This window comes from Ranitomeya variabilis, chromosome 1 (assembly GCF_051348905.1).
Source record: "Ranitomeya variabilis isolate aRanVar5 chromosome 1, aRanVar5.hap1, whole genome shotgun sequence".
Classification (NCBI taxonomy): Eukaryota; Metazoa; Chordata; class Amphibia; order Anura; family Dendrobatidae; genus Ranitomeya; species Ranitomeya variabilis.
The window spans coordinates 1,119,158,505-1,119,166,827 of NC_135232.1; the positions used below are offsets into that span (position 1 = coordinate 1,119,158,505).

At 39.2% G+C, this 8,323-nt stretch overlaps 1 long non-coding RNA gene across 1 annotated transcript in view; it reads left to right on the forward strand.

The window, feature by feature from the left end:
- LOC143792903 (uncharacterized) overlaps positions 1-5,905 on the forward strand; it is a 37,310-nt gene extending 31,405 nt beyond the window's left edge. Inside the window, exons 2-3 of the long non-coding RNA XR_013219993.1 lie at positions 755-830; positions 5,506-5,905. This is a non-coding gene — a long non-coding RNA (uncharacterized LOC143792903). The remainder of the gene's footprint in view (positions 1-754; positions 831-5,505) is intronic.
- The last annotated feature ends 2,418 nt before the right edge of the window (positions 5,906-8,323 follow it).

Sequence of the window (8,323 nt, forward strand, 5' to 3'; positions counted from 1 at the left end):
ATTTATTTTTCGATACACAGCCTGGTCCAACAATATGTGTTTGTTTTTTTTGCTTGAAATTTTTTGATCATCATTTGTGTTTGCATTTCTTCATGTGGAGGTTTTTGGAGTTTTTCTTTTAACCATCCATATTTTACAAACACATAAAAAAATAAATAAAAAAAATGTATACATATATAAAAAGGAACAATTCAGAACACAATGCGGAAAAAATCAAAACAAATGATAAATACAAGTTCACCATGTAATGTAACTCATATCTATATCTATCACATAAGGTCGAATAAAGGCCATATCCCTCCAATATCTGTCTCTACCTATGAGGTGCGGTGTCTGTACAATATTACATACATAGATACGAGAAGAATTCCAGCAACAGGAAGATCCCGTAAAATATTCCAAGCATTTATTCATATAGTTATTAAAATCCACAAACATCCTTCACCCACCACCTCTTGTGAGGCTAAAATGTCTGGCAGATGCGGTTTGGATACGTGTCCTTAATCATTGCTCACCTCAGCCTACCCGTGAGGGTCGGAGTCCGTACAATATTATATACATACAGGCAGGAGCTTTGAGGATGATAATGACTCGCAGAAGGAATGTTGTGGGATGATGACAGCTCCTCGCTTGCTGTGTCCGGTGTGAGGTGGCGCTTTACGCTATGTGACGATATATGGCATTGCGCCACCAATATCAGAATGATTTCCTCTCTTATTGATGATATTTAATGTATTATTCTCTTTTTCTATAGACTGACATATTGTACACAATGCTGCTTCAGAAAAACTGACCGATGATTGATTCTGGAGGCAAAACCACTGAGATGGGTCGGTAATGTACCCCCACTTATTGCCTATTTATTTTGGAGTGCTCCCTACTTTTGTTTTAGCTCTATCTATCCCATATCTATCTATCTATAGAATATCTATCTATTATCTCTATTATCTATCTATTATCTATATATCATCTATGTATTATCTATTATCTATCTCATCTCTCTGTCTGTCCTTCGGTCTATCTATCCTTCCATCCACCCTTCTAGAACACGGAGGCACAAGGTCCAACTCGTTATAGAACCAATATATAACTTAAATAACTAAAATAAAAGACACAGACAAATTCATTGGATAAAATAGGCCGCGATATTTATTAAGGGTTACCAATAACAACTACTTTAATAACCAATTAAAATCAAATGCTTAAATCCATTAAGAATTCATAAATAAATAAATAATAATCAAATAATTTATATGACCTTTAAAAATAACCAAGTCCACCCAGCATTAGCTGGGCGACTATACCTTCTAACAAATATCGCAACGGGAATTTTTACATTTATTAGGGAGGGAGGGAGGGGCACTTTTCTTTCTGGCTGCGCACGGACTGACTGGATTGCGCAAAAGAAAAGCCTTATAAACCTTTGATTTTCCCGCACTTTTCAGTCCTGAGCCAATCAAATCAACGTTTTTTCCCGCTAAAACCAACGGCCCCTTCTTCCCGCATTTTTTCCTGGCAGTTGCTGGTGACCTGTAGATGACTTCAAAGATAGGTAAGTACCATTCAAATCACAGCAATAATAGAGAAGAGGGGGGAGTGGGAGAGACCAATATGGATGGACAAAAAGGGGGGGGGAAAGAGTACGAAAAATAGACAGTAATGAATGGGCCTGTGCCCCCGTGTGTCCCCCTAGCTAAGCGCTTTGGGTGGCCTTTTCATTTGTCCTTTGTCATCATCTATTATCTATCTATTATCTATCTATCTATCATCTATTTATTATCTATTATCTATATCTATTATCTATCTATATCTATCATCTATCTATATATCTATCTATTTATCATCTATATATTATCTATGTATTATCTATCTATCTATCTATCTATCTGTCCTTCGGTCTATCTATCTATTATGTATCTATCTATCTATAATCTATCATCTATTATCTATCTATTATTTATTTATTATCTATCTATCTATCTCTCATATTTATCATATTTATCTAATCCAGAGAAAAGGAAAACTCACTAAAACACCATCCATCCAGGCCATTCTCAAGCAGTGCACTTTGGGAGTCTAGTACTTATTATAATTTCATATAATGATACAGAATATTAGTAACACCACATATAAGTATTAGACCCCCCACTAGAGATGAGAGAATATCTTCATCTCCCTCCTTATTCAGCAAGCTATAGCGCTTACCGAAGAAGCTGCGGAGGGAACCCGGATACCTGGAGCGCTCCCGATAATCAGCCGTCCGGCGCTGCTGCTGCATGTGTCCCGGCTGTGTCACTGTCACAACATATGCATGGAGGGTCCAACACACAGGCGCTGAACAGCTCATTATAGGGAGCGCTTCAGGTATCCGGGTTCCCTTGGCAGCTTGTTCGGTAAGCGATAAAGCTTGCTGAATACGGAGGGAGCCGAAGATATTATCTCATCTCTACAGAAGTCATGTTGCTTATCCATGTTATGTAAATAAAAGCTTATAACCTGATGTTAAATTCATCCATTGGTTGTATAAATTATTCATTTGAAAGCTGAAACCCTCCGAAATGTGGTTTAGGTTAAGAAAATAAATTGGCATCAATGCAGAGATATTGATCATTTAATGGGCACAAAATGGTCAGATTTTGGCAAGAAAAGTTTTGTCACCTGGTCATATAATGCACCCAATCCTAGTTTACATCCTCACCTGTGCTCAGTAAATGATTGGTTATTTAGTGTATGTATAAAAAGAAACCCAGCACCCCAGACCTTCACTTGAACTGCAACTTGAGCTCTGACAACATGCCAAAAATCCACCCTGCGACCAAAGCCTGGATTATCAAGAGGCTGAAGACCAGATCTACTATAGAGGTGGCAGGCACCTTTAATGTGTCTCAGTGTCAAGTACAAAGAATTAAAAAAAGATTTGAAGAGACTGGAACTGTGTTTGACAAGCCCAGGTCTGGCAGACCCCGCAAGACAACTGCTCAGGAGGAACGTTTGTTGGTTAGAAAATCCAAAGCAAGCCCCTCTTCCACTGCAGCAGATGGAAGTCACACAAAATATTAAATATGACTCTAATAGCACCACAACTTCATTCACCAATGTTATGCAACAGATATTTGCATTTTAAGTTAATTATTAGTTTGAATATCACATTACTTTCTGTGGGAGACAAAACTTTTGTCTTGCCAAAATCTGACCATTCTGTGTCCATTAAATGATCAATATTTCTGCATTGATGCCAATTTATTTTCTTAACCTAAACCACATTTCGGAGGGTTTCAGCTTTCAAAAGAATAATTTATACAACCAATGGATGAATTTAACGTCAGGTTATAAGCTTTTATTTACATAACATGGATAAGCGACATAACTTCTGTCAGGGAGTGTACTCCCCACATGCGCAGCCTGAGGACGTCTCAGGATTTTGTTTGTAGCTGTCAAATTTACACTAATGGGCGAATTAAAAAAAGTCAGTTTCTTTACCTGTTATGGGAGCACTCATATTTATTGTTACACTAATGCTGCTTTAATTCTGCCTTTTATGTCTATCTGTCTGCCAACATCTCTTTATACCCATCTGCCTACCATCTATCGCTCTCATCTACCAGCCACTCTTCATCTATTTATCTGCATTTATATTTATTTTTCTCAATTTGGCTTTTTTTAGCCCAATAAATAAAAATAGTAGAAAAATGAAGTCAGATGCTAGAAATGGTGCCGTAACCCAACACGGTTCGGGCACAAAGTAAAACCTCTACAAAAGTTGATCACTTTGGTAATTGCGCCCCGGAATTTTCATTGAATTTCTTACAATCGTTCGCGGCTCAGCCTCACTGATTATAGAGCAGCGTGTCGTGTGCGCAGCGAGGCGCCATCTTGATGAATTTGCTCCTCAGTATTAATCTGCTTGCTTATAGAGCGTCCTCCTATACGGCCCAGATGGCCATATGGACGGTTTTATATTTAGGTTTACTGTATTTTTAAAGAGAAGAAAAATAATATTAGGGAGTTTTTTAGCATAAATCCTTCCGCTTCTTGTACGTACCATCTATAAAGTAAAAATTAATAATTTTAATACATAAATGTTATAACATCAATAACAGTAATAATAGCAAAATAAACGCATGATAAATAAAAATGTAGGTGCAGGAGGTATGTGTGTCTCCAGCGATTCAACATCTGGGACATAAAACATCACACAAGTCTGCGCTCCGCACCTGGAAACCTTTCATTTAACCACAAAAACATTATACAACCCCCCCCCCCAAGTCTCAAACTAAGACGCCAATATTAGACGTTGTATTCGGCAAGTTACATATTTTACATTTGGGCCCCTGAGTTTTAAGTTCTACCTTTCTTTTTATTTTTTTTGTAACCATACATATCATTTTGGGGAATTTAAATGTTTTTTTTTTTTTGTGACAAACACAAGAACTTTTCTATCTTGCAGAACAGTTTTTTCTACTTACATACTTTTTGTAACCTAAAAGAGTATTTTTGTAACTTATAAAATGATTATTGTAAGTCACACAATTACTAACGTCACAAAAACAAACGCGCTGCTCATGTCCTGAAAGTAACCGTTGTCTAATTACGTGAGGATTTGGAATTAAAAATAAAATAAATAAAATATAGCAAAAAAAATAATTAATTAAAACTAATTTAATAAAGTTATTCTATAGAAAAAGGGGAAACAAATGTCTTTATCGGCAGTTTTTATAGATTCTTCTGCACTGATTTTTTATTAGTGTATTATTACTACCGTACATATATATACCCACACATATATATAAATATACACACACGTATGCAATATACACACATACATAAATATATACACACACACATATATACATATACACAAATGCATATAAATATATACATATATATACACACATGCGTTTATAAATCTATACACGCACATGTATATCTACAGTATATATATACACACATGTTTAAATATATACACACACACATATATCTACACACACACACACACACACACACATATATATATATATATATATATATATATATATATATATATATATACACATATATATATATATTTATATATATATATATGTATATATATATACATATAATTCAAATTCAATTCAAAGAAGCTTTGTTGGCAGGACCAAATAAACATTAGTTTTGCCAAAGCACATGTTTATATACACACACATATATAAATCTATACACAGACACATGTATATAAATATATGTACAGACATCTATATATACATATATATATATATATATACACACAAACAAATATATACACATAAACATACATGCATATATACACATATATATATATACACGCACACATATATAAATATATACATACACATACTGTACATACATACATACACACACACGTCTGTGTGTATATATATATATATACCGTATATATATATGTATATATATATATATATATATACACACACACACACTATTTGTTGAAAGAATAAAGAATTCAGGGAGAACTTTCTTTCTTTGTAGAGCCAAGATGGAGAAACCAAGAAATGCCATTGTTCTAGCTGTAACTGTAACCACCCTTATAGAAGAGCCTAGTCCTCCGCTGTACCTGGCCATCAGCACTGTCTAACTATTGGCCAACTCGACAATTAATACTCTTTTTTTTTGCCTTCCATGGAAATCAATGACTTGTGCTATGGATCATCTTGCTTACAAAGTTGTCTATCGAACCTTTCCTATTGTGACTCCACCAACAGATGTGGGAACCGGAATCGTTGAGTCTTCAGTGCAAAATTCAGAATAAATATTAAAAAAAGTACACCGTAGTGACCACAAGAACTAGAAGGGACGAGCCTGTTCACATTGCTTGTCTTCCATTTGAACCCCGTTTTTCGTCAGTAGGAAGCTGCGGACGGAGACACGAATGCACTGCACCATGTAATGTGAATGGGTCCTAATGATGCGCCAATCTGGCCTTCTCCCTCCAAAAAAACCCAAACCATATTTTATCGCCCTGCATGTGTTAAAATCATGTATGATGCTGGGCATGAGGACTCCTATTCAAGAGCAGCATATTACAAGAATCCCCCTCCCCCGCTCTGTCTGCGATCATGCTATTAGCAATCAGGAAACCTCCTTATACTTATGACTTATGCTTTCTGGCTCAGAAAAAAGCAGAAACTCTAAAATGGCAGGATTCCCCATGAGTCTAAATTATATATTGTTTTATTAAGAAACCAAAACAGCTTTGAGTTAGTTCCTTTTCCTAAGTGAAATGCATTTTCTCTCCCAACTCAACACACTTGCATGGTGCCAGTCAGTTACAATGGCAGCCGAGGTGCTACTGAAGGCCTGTCACCGTCATCTTCATGTTCCTCTGAACTCCAGCCTGCAACCGGGCTTTATAGCCTGGTAAACTGACAATATACTGAGTATTGTACAAGTGCTCAAACAATTAAAGGAGCAAGTTCCCTCGGGGGAGGGGAAACGGGTTATAGAAATGTTAAAAAAGTTTAAAAAAAGTTAAAAAAAACCCTCATTGCATCATTTCCTTTTGTATTCCCCCCCAAAAAACAAATATATAGAAAAATAAGCATATTGGATATTTCTGCATCTGGGAAAATAAAAAAGTCAGAATCGTCATGTTTTGGCCATCTCATCCTTTCCCCATTACACTCATAAAAAGGGAATAAAAAGCTTTCAAAAAGTTGTATGCATTCCAATAAAAACAAAAGTACAACCCATGATACAGTGATGTCAATGGAAAAAAAAATAAAACAAGAAATAGGTCTGGGAAGAAAAAAATATAAAAGTATTAAAAATAAGACTGGCCTTGACACAAAGAGGTTAAAGAGGACCTTCTGGAGCGCCCCCACTCTGCCGCAGGGCCGAGGGGTACCCGGTACCGGGCCTCTGAGTCTCTGCTCTGGGGTTGTCACGGCGGCTAGGCCCGGTCCGTGACCCTGCCGAGGGGCGCACAGTAAATGATAGATATGATGTGGATAGCCCCCACTCTGCCGCAGGGCCGAGGGGTACCCGGTACCAGGCCTCTGATTCTCTGCTCAGGGGTTGTCACGGCGGCTAGGCCCGGTCCGTGACCCTGCCGAGGGGCGCACAGTAAATGATAGATATGATGTGGATAGTGGTGGTGGTGGTGAGGCTGTAGTGGTGCGGTGCAGTAAATAACGAGGACACCAGGTTGCAGTCTCTTTACCTCTTTACTGAAGATCTCTGGGTCCTCAGTCTGGAGTCCGGGTAACCAGGCTGCGCAAGTCCGGCCGGTCCAATGGCACCTTCGGAGTTCTCTTAACAGGTGGAAATCTGTGCCTTCCTTCTAGCGCTATGTGTTGTGGTCCTTCCCTGCTGTGCTTACGGAAAGTCCCCACAACTGTTGTGTCTGTTTCTTAAGTTCCCTCACAACTCGATTAGATGATGTTCTGCTAATCCTCCGTCCTTCCCTGATGTTACGGTTAGGACGGCACCCGTTTGACGGGTAGGCTCGGAGCTCTTCCGGGACCCTAGAGTCGCCCCTCTCCACAAGCTGCCCCCCAAGACTGCATAGGTGATTTAGGTGAGACAGCCCGCCTGAGACTGACTGTCCTGCCGTAGGTTCGAAGTATTGCCTGAAGCTGTATGTAGAAATACTTCCTTCGGCGTTCCGGCCACCGGTTGTTTGCGCCTCAGTAGGATGTTGCCTCGGTCTTACAGCACGACCCCTACTGGTATTCTCCTTCTTGCTTTGATCTCGTTTCTCACTCAGCACAATCTATCTCGCTTCCAGTCCCTTCTTGGGCACCGCCGCTATGCTGAGCAGGCACGGTCCCGTTACGTTCGCTCAAGTCGCCAAGCCCCTGTCAGGATCCCACCCCTGACAGGGACCCTACTGAATCTTCTCCCGCAACACCCTCTGCCACAAGGTGTTGCCTGGTTCCCATCCAGTCAGCTTTCTCCCTAACTTCCTGCCTGACCCCCAGTTTTACCAGTGTGTGGAGAGTGGCCTAGTAAATAGAACCCTTAGCTCCCCCTGGAGGCCCGGCGGTGAAATGTATTGGTGTCTGTGATACCTGATCAGATGAACTCCTTCAGTGCCATCAGACGTACCATAGCTCCCCTTAGTGGCGGAGCCACAGTACTGCAACGACCAGGACTCTGGGGCGCTGCACTCCCCCCCGGTTAAATCCAGTACTCCGGGACTGGGAAGAAAACAACAATACAGGTTAGCAAAAAGACATACAATTTGTTGAGTGCTAATAACAATAAGTATACTTGAACAGAGCTTCCCTTTATGGGAGGTGAGGACACTTGAACGTTACAAACGTGGTTAAATATCATAGCAACATGC